The sequence below is a fragment of the Athene cunicularia genome, assembly GCF_003259725.1.
Source record: "Athene cunicularia isolate RWA chromosome 7 unlocalized genomic scaffold, athCun1 chr7_part1, whole genome shotgun sequence".
Taxonomy (NCBI): domain Eukaryota; kingdom Metazoa; phylum Chordata; class Aves; order Strigiformes; family Strigidae; genus Athene; species Athene cunicularia.
The window spans coordinates 16945706-16959846 of record NW_020799107.1 but is presented as its reverse complement, the minus strand read 5'-3'; the positions used below and the strand labels follow the sequence as shown (position 1 = coordinate 16959846).

The window sequence follows — 14141 nt, the reverse complement described above, 5'->3', positions numbered from 1 at the left end:
AACATCCTGTGAACCAAGTAGACAAATCCCACAGATTTCTTCTTCCCCTCCCTACTGGCTTCAACATTCCTGGGTGCCAGGCTGATTACTCCCTTCCTTACCAGCCTTCAAGGTCCCTGGCACCCAGCCAAGCCCGTGGTGGTGATAACCCCACCACAGAACACGGAAGCATAACAGCACACAGAGCACTGTCCATAAAGCCAAGCAGTTACAAGTCCTGAGTGGGGAACCTGGACGGGAGCTGATGCCAGACAGCTAGATCCATGACATCCAGTGGCCAGGGATAGCACCACCACCATCTGCTTCCTCCGAGGATTGAGTGACTTGTATGCTTTCATATAATTTTTGAGTCTAGATTATTATTGTTATACGGATACAGCAAACCATGTACTAAGATTTGGCCCAATCTGCACAGGGTCTAAGTGATTAGAATAATAAGTTAGGCTGTATTTTAAATTCTGTATCACAGGTGATTAGAAATCCCAAGTTATGATTTGTAATCACCTAGATCCTAAGTTAAGTCTTATAAATTCTGTACTACACTACTTATAAATTGTTCTATAAATTGTTCTATACTGATTCTGCTTGCAGAAATCCTGTGGCATTCTAATAAGTTCTGTGCTATACTAATCATATTATCTTGTTAAGAAAATAAAGCTTTAATAGTAACTATGTTTCAATGCTATCATCATTCTGTCAAAGATCCTGCCTGTCCCCTTAGTGTTGGGTGACAACTGGTAGCCTGATTAACAGAGTTTTCTGAGTAAATAAATGTTACTCTCTCGTGCAGAATTTACTTCTCACACGCTGCAAAATTATCCTGTTCATGTGTCTAAGAAAGAAGGGTATGGAGAGGAACAACACGCAGACTCAGTAAATACAGATGAAAATAAACAAACAAGTAAACAAGCTAAAACCATTCGGTTCTGACCCAAAACCACATCAAAACTCTTGCAAAATATGCTACTTAAAACCTACAATACGTCAAATGTGAAATGCAAACAAAGTATCTCTGTTTCAGTTTACAGAACTTGCATCTTCTTCACAAGTCCCACTGCTTTCAGGTCTGCTTGGAGCACATCTTATCATTATTTTATATACCTAGTCCACTTATACTCCCTTCACTACCATTTTTTTTAAGGTTGTGATTATGAAGTAATATAAAGTACTGTACTGTAAGAGCTTAACAAACTAAAGAGTATGAAACTGAACTTCACAGTGAAAACTGAAGTTCTATACCTGGAATGTTCTCTCCTCTCAATCACATTACCTTCCACATGAACTGCCATTATTAAAAAGAAACAAAGTGAAAAAAAAGTGTTACACATAAGGGGAAAATAAACTATTATATTCTGTTTCAATATTAATATACTATAATTTACAAAAGTTGCAGAACAGAAATTGGAAATTCAACGCACCAAGAAATAGCACGTATCAGGTCAGAGAACACAGGTTGCTTAGCTATACTCACCTAACAAACACATAAAACGCCTCCATTTCATATCAGTATATAAAGGTAACTTGGGAACTCACCAAACTTATGGTCTAGAAGATATGTGTGCCATTGAATGATGAGTACCATTACACATAACAGTTCATTACTTAAAAAGATTTAAAGCAATACTTTTATTTGGGCATGATGAAAAATAACTAACTTAATAAATCCATTTGAGTCCAGCACCTAGGGGAAAAAAGGGAAGATCCACACTGTTAGGTTGTCATTAGGTTAGATTATGTAAAAGAATATGCTGACAGAACTGTGGATCATCTATAAAGGTTCTCTGAAAGGACTCCTGAGAAGATCAAAACAAAGAACTGAGCCACAGGTAATAACGGCACATGTGTAAGAGATATTATCTGTTAAACTAACTCACAAGACAGAAGAGGGGCAAGAAAAGCTTTGAGGCACCTGAGTCCTCCAGTTAACATGAGTTTTGTAATCAGATCTGCACTTGCTTCCTGTAAAATGAAAAAGAATCCAACTTCACTCACACTGCAAATTTGTTAAGGAAGAAGAAACAGAAAAAGTAGCAGCAAAGAACTTGCAGCAGGCTTTTTCACCCACGCTTCCGCTGCTCTTGCGGCATCGTCGGCAGCACAGCTGTGCTGCACAGCCACCCAGCTGGCACACTGCAGGCAGGAGTCAGCTCCTGTTGTACAATCACACTGGGGCTGTCGTTTGATAAGGAGAAATGTGGATGCACTGTACTCGATGTGAATGAATCCAACAAATCCCTATTCATTCTGCACTTTCCCAACAAAAGGCATGAAAAAGAGTTGAAGTGAAGGATAAAACTTGGTTTAAGAATTTATTACAAACACTGAAATGGATTTTGTCTGTCGTGTTATTATCCATTCATCCTCACAATGTAGGTCAGATTCTCAGGCAGTAACATAAACCTCTTTATTTGGATTTTTTAGTTACAGTTGTACCAAAAACTTGCAATCAAATTCACGGAACCAAAAGCCATACAAAAGAACATCTGTGTAAAACAGAGATAGCTTCTTGCTGGTTTAATATGCTGTGGTCAGGTCAAATGATGAGGTCTCACTTTTTTTTTTTAATTTAAACTTTTTCTTGTCATTCCTACAGTGTTACACAGAAATAAAACCAAACTTGAAGTATGTGTATGGGGTCTTGACAGTTTCCGTTTCTACAGGGTTTGATAAAATTAAGTAAATTTTGCTCACATTTTTGGAGAATAATAAATTTGTTCTTACGAAAGTGTAAAAATCCAAAAAGTGTATTTTTCATATCACTGCTTACAGTATACTTTTTAAAAACACTTTTTTTTTTTTTTTTTTAAATCATGGACTTCAAATCTCCAGGGCTTATTGTCGATGAGGGGGTTTCTACAAGAAACATTAGAGGCTCTTGTACCTAATTAGCCCTCCAGAAAGCATACCAGCAGGGGCATTTCATTTTTCCTTCATTGATCTAAAGAAGCATAAACACTTCACTCAGACACATACACCACAAAGAGTAGCTTTTTTTTTTTTTTTCCTACATTCATTTGAAAAGCTGCTAAAATAAATTTCCTTATTCATTCAGCTGCACAACAAAAAAACATCGGGTAATAAATCTCAGTTTAAGCCAAAGAACCTTATCTAGAAGGGAAAGTGAAAGCTGACATCATTCTTCCCTTAAAAATGTTGCACCCAAATTTGTTGTTTCAAATGTCTAGCTTTATTCTAGAGTGCAGGGTCAACACAAGTTTCACAGGAGAATCTTAACAGTAATACTTCAAGTACTAAAAAGACCAACAAAGCAATTTAGAAATATATGTACCAGGATGCAGTTCTTACTCATGGGCAAAGCCACTCATTAGACACAAGAGAAACTGATAATTTTAAGAGAGTAGAAAAAAGAGAAATAGCAAACTGAGAATTAATTAAGTTAGAGAGAAATTCAAAAAAGACCACCAACCTTCATTTAATACTCTGGTTGCCTGTACATTTGCATTTTGGTTTAGATCAAACAGGGCTGTTTTGAAGTTAATACCCTCTCCTTGATCCTCCTCACAGAGCTTTAGTTTGCTTTACAGAGTGGCTCTTGTGTGTGCAAAATAAACTCCTTTTGGAGAAACCTGAACTGGAAGTTCTGCTCCAGCAGAAACATGCTCTAACCCTTGAAAGATGTAATGGCTCAGGCCAGCCTTTGGCTATTTTTGAAAAACAAGGACAGCAAGGATGCTTGGTCCAAGTAACTAGTGTATAACTTGAAGTAAAGCTCCAAACCCAAATACATTGTAGAGGTCTCAACATTAACTGATTCACTCCCCTTATCTGCTCCTGTTTCACCAGAAACTTACAGACACAGACACAACTAAGATACTAATGAAATTCCAATGTGGAACCAATTTTTAATCCACAAACATTCTCCAAATCTACCTTTCTGTTAGCAGGGACACTTTTGTCGGAGTTGCTTCCTAAATTTAAGATGCTCCGTAAAAGAGCAAAGCCCCAATCAAGTATTTTTCTGCTGTTTCACATAAAGATAAAACCAAAACTTGTTTCAAACCATGGAATCATAGAATCATCTAGGCTGAAAGTGTCTTCTAGAGATCACCTAGTCCAATCCCCCTGCTCCAACAGGGTCAGCTAAGCAGGTTGCCTAAACAGGTTTTGCGTATGTCCACAGATAGAGACCTCTACAATCTCTCCAGGCAACCTGCTGTAGTGTTTGATCACCCTCACAGTGAAAGTTTTCCTGTGTTGAGACTGAGATTCATTGTTTTTAATTTGTGTCTGTTGCCTCATCTTGTCTGTGAGCACTACTGAGAAGAGTCTGGCTCCCTTTTCTTCACCCCCTCCCTTTTCTTCACCCCCTGTTTATTTCTACATATTGATATGACACACACACACACCCCCGAGCCTTCTTTTCTTCATACTGCATAGTCCCAGCTGTCAGCCTGGAAAGAAAGTTGTTCTAGTCCCTTAATCACCTCTGTGGCCATGGACATGCTGAAGCTTTGCAGGCTCACACCTGAAGTACAAAGCTGAGGAAAATCTCTGTTAAGAAAGACTCTCTGAACAGGTTTAGTTTGTCCAAGCTGAGACATGACGAGCAGGGCTAAAATTTCTGCTGTTTCCCATCTCCTTCTTACCTGTCTATCCACACCTCATTCAGCTGAGAGCTCTCAGAACGCCATAAAGAAAAGCCCTAGAGTAACATACTCTGAATAACATATCTGGAAGAAACCGCTATTTTGAGATACAGCTGTCTACACAACAAAGATCTATATGGAAAAAAAAATTAAATAAATTACTTTTTTGTATAGAAAAAAGCAGTTAATTTGAATCATATTGTACAATAGCAATGCCATCTTACCATAACAAATATAGGTGCATCACAGTGCCTCAGAAACAAAGTTTTCATTCAAAGTTCACAGATGTAAGGAAACTTATTTCTCTACCACTCTTCTAATACAGAACCAATTCTTCCTAATAAAAAGCAAAATAAAACCAAAATCCTTTTCGTATCGTATGTTCTACTACAATCTTAAACACTCTATTATCTTACATGGCCCAACATTTTTCCCCCTAAGATAAACTGCAAGATCTAATTTTTAGTTAAAATATTTTCAGAAAAGAAACATGGATTGTGATCATTCCATTCTCCCTGTTGCTTCATCATCAATACAGAAACCATTATTCAATATGCCTACAAATCTTGACACCTGGAAAGCAAAACTCACACTGGAAATGGCTCTCTATAACTACATGAGTACTCAATATCTGGTATTCACTGTGGGACCAAAAGTTACCTTACCAGAGTACCATCTGAACTCCACAGAACTCCACCCTTAACTCCACTTCACCTTATAAAAGCAGGGTAAACTGAAGACTTACTATGCTGAACCAGATTTTGTGCCTAGAAAAAAAAAAACTGTTAAAAGAGAATTACTGTTCATTTTTGAAGTAGCACTATAAACAAATGCTGGTGTTGATTTAGCTGGCATATTTTATTGTTTCTCATTTAGTTTGAAAGTAAACACTTGGAACAATTCTAATACCATGAATGCGGTATTTTCCAAGTCTTCCAGATGTCACCACATAGTGCATCATTCTCTTCCGAGAATGAAGAACAGCAATCTACCAAAATAAAGGCAGTATTGCTACTAAACTGTCATGAAGATCTCAAATTAATACCACAGTGTTGAGCTACAAAGCATCTTCAGCTAGTTCACCCCATCAGAATGTGCCTGCTAGAATGTGAGTCCATCGTGGCCAGACACTACATGAAAACAACTTACCTATTTCTCATCCTGTTTCTCATGAAACAATTGCAAGAGTTGGAGCAATACAAATGCTATCATATCATTAAATGTTCATCAGGTGATTCTAATGTAATTTAATGGCGTTCCTATTATTAATCTGAAGTGGCTCAGAAGCTGGAAGCATAAGACACTAACAGGAATAAATTATGTTAAAATTTAGTCCCTGTAATAAAATGTCTTCAAAGCAAATAAGTGAGAAGGAATAAGCAACTTTACAATGAAACTGTGATCCTTCAGAACATGAATGTTTCTTCTCAGAAGTCTAAAGCAATAGCTCAAGATTATAACCTTGTCCATATTACTCCTACAGGACAGAAACCATGATCAACAGGTAAATACACCATATTTTTCTTGTCTGTTAAATTAACTATTTTTGTGCCACTACCCTGAAGCAGATATACATGGCACATAGTTTGCTTACATCTATAACAATTATTTGTTCCTATTAAGCAAACCCTCAGACATTCAACATTGACCTTGACCTTCAAGATCTGTAAATTCACACTGCTTCTGAAAGTATGACTAGGAACACAGAAAAGCTGCCAATTTTCCATCTGCTTCTCATCCTCATTTATCTTTAAGTGTGTTAGCATAGCTCAGCTTAAAAGCTATGTAACATAATCATTACATCAGCCTTATAGGACATCCTCAAGTTTCACCTGTTTTTTACTTCTAATCAGAATACCTCAGAGGCAGTTAGACATCCACAGGAATAATTAAGCTAATAAAATGATTCAGAAATTGTTAATCATAAAGACAAGGATTAATGGAGACACCTAATTTATCAAACTGGGGGCTCACCAAACTGTTGAGTAAAGTCACATATCAAGTCAAACACCAAGGGGGCAAAGGACTGGAATTATTAACTTCACCAATGCCACACGCTCAATACTTAAGCTAACGAATGAAGAACACTGTTCAAATTTTTCACTGAGCTTCTCTCAAGAGCAAACTACATTACTGTCACAAGCAGCCCTGGAAAATCGCACCTGGGAATTGTTCAGAGGGACTCCTAAAAAACCCACCACCTTCATCAGCATTGTCAGCATCTCAGCACTGCCATGGAAACTTTCTACAAAACAGTCACCAGTCAACTGAAGTCTACCTAAATGCCAGGAAGCATGCATGCTTCTCCATGAAGATTAAGCTGCTTCCCCTTTACTGACATCTCCCAACTATACACCTTTTCTGAGAGGCAACCAACTCCCATAAAGTAACTGACTTTACAAGTTTCAGGAAAAATGAGGTTCCTCCTGCACTGTCAGGTACCACATGATTGCTTGTTTCTCCCAGTATACTCTCCCTGGTTTTTCTCATTACTACGTTTTCTATCCCAGGGAAGGGGTGGGGTTTCATATCTTCTTAGTCTAGCACTCTTAATCCCCCAGACACATGTTAAATACCACAGCATGGTCTCCAGACAGAAGCACAGTGTAGGAGGAAGCAAGTGACAAAGAGATGAAAGAGCTGCATCGCCACCACATGTGAGGGTAGGCAAGGGAGGACAGCAACCAAACCCCACAAAAGAAGGCAGGAGATAATCGTTCAACATGTACTGGTTGCTTCAGTGATGGACTTATCACACAACCACAGAGAACCTAGTACAGTGCATATAGAGACCAGTACAAGAAGGAAAAAGAAAAGTTTTAAAGCAAATTGTTCTCTCAAGGATTTCATCTCAGCATTGCTTCATTCTGCCACTGCTGGATGGTAAGGTTCTCACATCCACAAACTGCTACCCTTACGCACACCCAGAGACTTCCAATTTAGCAAGAAACAGTGAAATCTAACAGAGCTGTCAGGATTTCATCCTACCAGCAAGGCTGTGGTGCAAACAGCAGAAATAAGGAATAATCCACTCATTCAAAAAAGCTAATTATTTATTTACACAGGGTAAGCAGTATCAACTTCTGTTGAGAGTGATTTCCTTTGGAGGAGGGGGGAGGGAAATTTAGAAAAAGTCTCGCCTTTAATTTTGGACACCAGTAAATTTCCTAGTGACATACTTACCTTCCAAGTTCTGCAAGCAGATTGTTCCTCTGCTGCTGCGGCTCAGCAGTATCCCAGTGACTTCAGCAAACCGCAGAAGTTAATGAGAGTAACGAACTTAATTTGATTTCTAAGGTCCATTCTTTAAACACCAATAATTGCTATTATTACTGGAGATAAAACCAAATTCTATATACTGTTGCCTTACAGTTCTGAATTATTTTGGAAGGTGGGAAGAGGGAAGAAAGAGAGAACCAAAAGGGTCACACAAAAATTAAGTATGGCCTACACATATAGCCGCTATATGAGCCACCCACATCTCCTTTGCAAGGAAAGCTCACTGTTTTTTCCCCTTAAGCCTATCAGAACAGATGTGGTTTTGTTTCTATTTAAGAGAAGTTCCATTTGACAAGCAGATTCTGGAAAAAAAAAAAAAAAAAAAAGTAAACCAGTTTTAATATTGTTTCAAAGCAAGACATGACCCGACCTAAAATTGCTTTTCCAGGTCTGAACTTGGCCCCTGCTATCAAAGTTCAATGCTGGTTACAAGCAGTGGTTCCCCTTTGAAGATGCAAAGCCTTGCTGTTTTAAGTCTAAGTGAAAATCAAAATCATGCAACTCCTTCAATTTTCCACATGCTCACCAGCAGAACTGCTTCTCTTCTATCAGTCAAGCAACTCCCGTGGAGCCAGGACCTTCCAGGTCTCAGAGGCTTTGGACCTTATCTATAGGAAGAACTTGGATGGGGGGAGAGAGAAAGCATAGGGACAGGACAGACAAGCATAGAGGAGGTAGGTGGATTCCAAGAACAGGAAAACATAGCATATCTTCTGTAAATTATCATTACATAACACCAGCCAACTGCCGGATGCGTTGATTATGTGCTCCTTTACCCTTCCATTTAACAAATTCACTTTAAAACAAGTTTTATTTACTGGTTACTTGCAATTGTGGGAAACCCAAAGCAAGTTATGCTTTTTTTTTTTTTTTTTTTTTTTTTAATAAATAATTTTCTTCCTGACAAATCTGAATTTCAGTTGCATAAGTTAAATTCTTTTTAAAAGTCACTAAATTATATAACAAATTTGATCACTGAACCACTTACAACCTCTTTGAAGCAATGAAAACTACAGCCTTGTCTCCAATCTGGGTATTTCTAATGCAGAAAGTTCATTTTCGTTCAAAAAAGCCAAGACAGAGCTCCCTTCCCCAACACTATTACTATCATGTGAAGACAAGGCAAATAATTAAGAACTACGAGCTCTGCACAGCCTCATTAGCAGCACAGCACTGGAAGTGTTCTACACTGCACTATGACAATCTTTACTCTGACAGTTCACTTAAAAGCCACTCCTTTTAAAATGCTAAATGGGGATTTAACATTTCTACAGTTTCTTCAAATTAGCTGACAGAAAATCTTGACCCATTATTTCCCCAAATGTAAAATTTTAATTTGCAAAATAATAAACTCTTCCTGTCAAGCTACAGTTGTATGAAGTTATGATTAATGCTATGAAGGCTATATTTAATATGTGCATCTACAATATGCTTAGGCTACTGTGCTAACTTTTAAGATTTATTGGTAAGGAATAGAATTTGCTTTGGAGCATAATTAAGGCAGGCACATCTTTTTTTACACAAAGTTTTAGTATAAAGATCCTCAGTAGTGTTAAATATTACTTATCAAATTATGCAGCTTATGCAAGAATTTCAGGGCTATTAGAAATAAATCTCTGCAAGAGCAAATATCAAAGTTTACCATAGCTTTAGTTGCTATGGTGTGGTATTTCACTGAGCACACAGTCTGATCTAATTTGCAGCATATTATAAAAACTACTGCAAAAGAAAGCCCTTGACTGTTTTTTCCACTCAGAAGAAGTACTCCTTATTAAGTACAGGGGTAAGAAAATTTGTAAAGTGTGAATGAGACACAAGCGTCTGATTAACAGAACAACCCAGAAATGTAACGTTACCTCTAACTACAGAGAGGCTTTTCAAAACAGCATACACCATTGCTTACAAACTTGAACATCAGTTCCTGAGCATCATAATCAGAGACCTCCCTACAGAGTCAAAGATCTCTGATTGCAACGAATGCAGGAGAGTCTCATTCTCTGCGAGACAAAGAGCCATTAGCAATACATATGCGGAAGGGGGGGGGGGGGGGAAAAAAAATAACATTCCACAGAAACACCAACAAAGACCCCAGAGCCATTAACACCAGAGTGCTTCACAGGCTGCTTACAGTAAGAGCTATAAAATCAGCAGAACAGTCTGGAATGATAACCTGTTCTACCCAAAATCCAAACACATTTGACTTAGCAACACTGCGCCTTATGAGGCAACAAGCCACGAAATATTTTTGAGCTCAAAGTTAGAAAGGCAAAACTAGATGAAAGCCTCAGTTCATCTAAGGTAACTTTTTTAATGAGTTGCAGCCAATATTGATAATCCATCATCTAGCAGTAACCCTTTATTTTCCAATTAATTCTGGCTGTTTTATAACGAAAGTTAGCATCCAGCCTACTCCCCTGCTTCTATGTAACAAAATCTTCCTTCCACAATTATCAACGCAGGCTGACAAACTTAAGTTACATCTAGCAGAAGAGCATCAACTCCAATGTAGTTTTCCAAAAACAAGGCAAAGGCACTTGTTCATATCAATTTAAGAAATCTTTTTAAAAAAACAAATAAAACCCAAAACACAAACCAAACCACAAATGAAAAACAAACCCTAGATCTAATGCTGCTTTGTCTCATCCATGTGATGCAGGGGGCTCATTACAATTTGAAAGGTACAAATACAATTTTAACACTACTCAATTTTCAGTTTTTTACGTTGAGTACCATTTCAGCGTTTGTTCTGGGAGGATTTCTATTGCTTCTGAGGAGGAAAAAACCTCACATATGTAAGTGACATAAATCAGAGAAATGTATTTCAGAATACTTGGTTATAAACTCAAACTGAGTAAGAACATCTCTCACAGTATTGCTTTTATTAGCTTTAAAAAAAAAAAACCAAACCACTAAGTCATATCCATCTTACAAAAAACCCCCAGCATATACATTAAAATCCACTGCACATTCTAACTTAATGAATTAAAATCATAGACAGAGATCTCCCAGGTCTTCACTAAATTAAATCTGGCTTTCCCTTATTAGCAATTACAGTTCTTATCTCTGTAACTCCTACCAGAAGGTTGCTTTGGATCCTCCTGTCCTAAGTTAGGAATCTGCTTCTAACTTCCAAATAGGTATGTGTATGGACAGCCTGTATCAATCTGAATTAACAATGTAAGAATTTCCTCTCAACTCTCTAACCTATACATTTACAAATAGCAATCAGAACGGTTTCTTCCTGCTCCCAAAAAGATTTGTATATAAACATTAATAGGAAGAACCTCTTCCCTTGCATCAGATCTATCAATCACACAGCCATGCAGCAAGTCAAACAAGGAACCTGATCCAACAGAAAACTAACCCAGCAGAAGAACTACTTCTCTGTCAGATCAATGCGATCCTTTCAACAGCTGCCTGTTAGAGCAGATTAAATGTATCATGAAACCACACACCAAGAATTTACAAAGAACCGGCTAGCCACCTTAAACATAAAGCAAACATGGAATAACATCTCACGAGGAGCACTCCTTAAGGCCAGCATTTTAACAGACACTTGAATCTCCCAAACAGCACAAAAGAAGCAACTGACAGAGAAGGGAAAAAAGCTGAAATCTGTATCATGTGGACTGGTTTTCAACATAGCATTTGGCTAGACACAGATGAGCAATCAGGAAAGTTCACATTCTCACACAGAAAAAGAGCAGAACTCCTCCAACCGGCCAAACCCATGGGATGAAGACAGCCCACATGATTAAACGATTTTCATTTTACAATCACCACCAAAACTTCAAATGCCCCCTAAACAGGCCATTGCAGTCATTCCATATCTCTTAGTTACCATACAATATAAAGCCTATTCTGTTGGAAAGTGGTGTGATCAACCATTCTGGTATACTTCACCCTCTGTACCTTTCTTCCTACAAAGCCCACAAAGATGCTTCAATATGTTGTTATTTTTCTCATTTAACTGGCAAAGGGCTGTTGAAACTGAACCCTTCCCTGAAGATGCTATCCAGCTCCTCAGGGAGGGGTATATAGTGCTTTCCAGAGGTGAAGGGCTCTGTTCCAGCAAGTGGTAACCACTCACGTTCACAATGCAATTAACCCTGGTATGGCCAATGCAAAGGGATGAAAATTGCTGAACCAAGCTCAGACTGTATCATTCTCCCCTCCCTCAGGTATAAAAAAGATGCTTTAAGAGTCCCTCACTGGGTTCACTAAAAGCGACAACGTTCATCCAACATCTCCAAAATTCTGTGCTTTTGACCAAATGTGGACATAATTTACACAGGTTTTTGTTTTGTTTTGTTTTGTTTTTCAGGAAGTGAGGTAGGGTGTGTTTGTTTGGGTTTTTTGATATTTTTAATAGTATCAAGACTAAATTTAACCTCATAGTGGGTCTCTATAAATTAAGACAACAAATATAAGGTGCTATTACAAAAAAAAAAAAGAGACATATTTAACCAACCACAAAATTCTTAAGTGGTACAAAATAAATCTCAGTGAGTTTGAAAGTAACGTAAGCAACCTAAGCTCAGTTGAAGTCAGACAAGTTCAGTGTGTCCAAGAATCTGATTCAGTATAACCTGACCTCAATTTCCTCACTAGGCATTTACTTTAGTTAAATAAATAGTATCAACATTTAACAGCACCAGTAGGTAACTAGTAATAAAGTTTCTCTACAGATAGGTATCTGCTACTCCAGTTTAGCATGCACTTGTAAAATGAATGTATGCTTATATATAAATATTTATAAAGATATTTTACATATCAAAAGATATAAGCTTTTAAGTGGAAAGGAGTTTCTAAATGAAATTCTCACCTAGGCATTCTACAGGTACTGCAACAGAAAATAACTATTATTTAAATAACTCATATGACTCATGTCACACCCTAGACAAGGATTAATCCAACGCCTTTGAGGCCTTTTTACCACTAGAAGAGGGATTTACGTCTCATCAAAATATAGTTTATGCTAGTAGAATTGCTTCCATTTGGCTAATTTAGATACATTCCCCAGACCAAATAAGACAAAGTCCTCTGGCCAGTAAACCCACGCCTTTGGCAGGGCCCCCACTGGCAGCACTCGCTTGATGCTGAACACCAGTCTGGTCCAAGCCAGCCACCTCCAGGGACGTAAGCACATGAGCCCTCATCCTTCCTCAGTCCCTTTCCACAGCCCAGGAAGTACAAACAGAAACACAAAGGCACCACCTGGGTCAACAGAAAGCAATCCCATTTTAAGGAAGAAGTACTTGACTCAACTGTTTTGTTTCTGCCTGTGGAAAACAAAAAATTTAATGACAAAGCTGAGTACACACTATTTGCAACCCAGATCAATAACATGAACTTCTGGTTGTCATCAGCCTGACACCAATTAGCAGCTGGTGTGTAATATTGAAGATAACCAACAGCATGAGCAGGCAAGACTTCTGGGTTTTTTTCATTTAAGTGGCCTCATTCATAAGAAATAGCAATCGAAGTCTTAGAGCTGGTCTTTGCCATCTGCAGTACTTGCTGGAAGTTTAAAATGTTACATACAAATAAAAGCAAGTTCTTCCTAAGTAATTCATTAGTAACAAGCAACATCTAGGTCAGGAGACGACCCATCATCACCCATACTGTCAACGGTCACCTTTCCACACAGCGAAATTCACAATAATCCAATCGAAACATAGGGGATGGAAGCTGAACACATCTGATCTGCATTTGCTGGACACGCAAATGAAGCGCAGAAGAGCGCTACCAGAAAGTCCCCTACCCACAGGGACGTGGGGAGGGGGACGGCAAACCCGTTAAACCCCACACGGCAAACCGGGACAAAAGCAGGTTGGCTGAGGTGAAACGAAGCTGTAATACCCCGCTGGCCTTATGTGCCACCGACTGGCACGGGGAGCTCGGCCATGGGGAACGAGGAGATGGGGACAAGACTAAACAGTGAGGGAGAAGAGGAGGGGGTTTAAAAACTGGTATTTAAGAAAAAAAAAAAAAAAGAATTAAAGGGAAGTCACCACAACAGTAGCAGAGCTAGGGGTGAGATTTACCTCCCCCATGAAACCACCGGAAAAATGCAGAGTAATCTAAGCGGATGCACGCACATGTGTACATCCACAGACACACACAAAGCACTGAGAGCGCATTCGCGGAGTTGCCGAGGTCCCGGTGTGAACCAGCAGGTCGGGGCTCGGGCGGCAGCCACCGGCGCAGCGGGTGCCGATGCGCCGCAGAGCAGCGGGGTGGTAGCACCCTCGG

At 38.7% G+C, this 14141-nt stretch overlaps 1 protein-coding gene across 2 annotated transcripts in view; it reads right to left on the bottom strand.

Annotated features, from left to right (window-relative positions):
• The window catches only part of STK39 (serine/threonine kinase 39), a 101459-nt gene that overhangs the window by 87132 nt on the left and 186 nt on the right, over positions 1-14141 (bottom strand). The window lies entirely within an intron of this gene.